The sequence below is a fragment of the Phalangium opilio genome, unplaced genomic scaffold, assembly GCF_054372755.1.
Source record: "Phalangium opilio isolate 3A_F unplaced genomic scaffold, DU_Popi_V2 ptg000038l_1, whole genome shotgun sequence".
Lineage (NCBI taxonomy): Eukaryota > Metazoa > Arthropoda > Arachnida > Opiliones > Phalangiidae > Phalangium > Phalangium opilio.
In genome coordinates this window covers 4703824-4705116 of record NW_028324161.1, presented here as the reverse complement: position 1 = coordinate 4705116, position 1293 = coordinate 4703824, and the positions used below count along the sequence as shown (strand labels likewise).

Below are 1293 nucleotides of genomic sequence, written 5' to 3'. Positions count from 1 at the left end.
TCGCGAGCGTCCATTTAAAATATCGCGAGTGTCCATTTAAAATATCGCGAGCGTCCATTTAAAATATCGCGAGCGTCCACTTAAAATATCGCGAGCGTCCATTTAAAATATCGCGAGTGTCCATTTAAAATATCGCGAGTGTCCATTTAAAATATCGCGAGCGTTCATTTAAAATATCGCGAGCGTCCATTTAAAATATCGCGAGCGTCCATTTAAAATATCGCGAGCGTCCATTTAAAATATCGCGAGCGTCCATTTAAAATATCGCGAGCGTCCATTTAAAATATCACGAGCGTCCTTTTAAAATATCGCGAGCGTCCATTTAAAATATCGCGAGCGTCCATTTAAATTTTGCCAAGCGTCCAGTAACCCAGTTCAATTTCATTTTGGTTCTCCCAGTGTTACTAAGCCAAGAGGCTGCATAGAGAAAGGCTACAGTTCAGTTTGACCATCTTGGCTGACGTAGAATGCCTCACAATCAAAACATGGCACTGAAGATAAAGCTGAGAGAGGGAGCAACTTCTCCCACCTCAATAATTTCAAACATTATTCACACGTCCTGTTAAATTATCAGTAACGTCCTGGTGTATACGTACTATATGAAAGTCACAAAATGTTTAGTCACTAATCTTTTAGATTGGTCAAACTTAACATTCGATTTTTACCTCATTTTATTTTTGATGTTCATTACCAAACACCACTAAAATAATTATCCTGATAAAACAAAGCATGAATTAAAACCAGGCATGGATATAGTTTTGATGCTTTTATTAATAGTTACCTATCATCTTCATATAAAACAGTTCCGAACACAATTGACTTCATGCGATATGAAGAAAGCTCAATTCGTTTCTTACTAACCGTCTTTCTGAAATCCCGTCCCTAAGAAAGATACCTAACCGATCGTTAAACGCGCCCGGCCCCAAGCCCCCAACCAAACCAAGTCGAATGATTTCTCAATTCCGCGAATTTCCCCTCTCCTATGACTATAACAGCATAGTACAAAACAAGACGGCCCAAGGGCTCGTAATAGTAGCCATATCGTACGAGTGAATAGCCCCCTCTATACCCTACCCAATGAGTGGATAACCCCTCTATACCTTACCCTAATGAGTGAATAGCGCTATCTTTTTCAATGCTTAAATGATTTACCGTGCATAAAATCAGAGTGAATAGCCCCTCGATTCCCTACTCTAAACAGTGATTAAATTATAACCGTATAAATTTACTTATGCTGTAATTCTAATATTCCGGCGAATCGAAGAACAGATAGTTTTTAGTGATAATCCCCTC

At 39.0% G+C, this 1293-nt stretch overlaps 1 long non-coding RNA gene across 1 annotated transcript; it reads right to left on the bottom strand.

Moving 5' to 3' along the window:
* Positions 1–405: 405 nt before the first annotated feature.
* Positions 406–925, bottom strand: LOC149682748 (uncharacterized). The gene is made up of 3 exons (XR_016365522.1): positions 782–925; positions 666–714; positions 406–595 (listed from the first exon to the last, which is right to left on the bottom strand). It is a non-coding gene; the product is annotated as an uncharacterized LOC149682748 (long non-coding RNA).
* Between the last annotated feature and the right edge of the window lie 368 nt (positions 926–1293).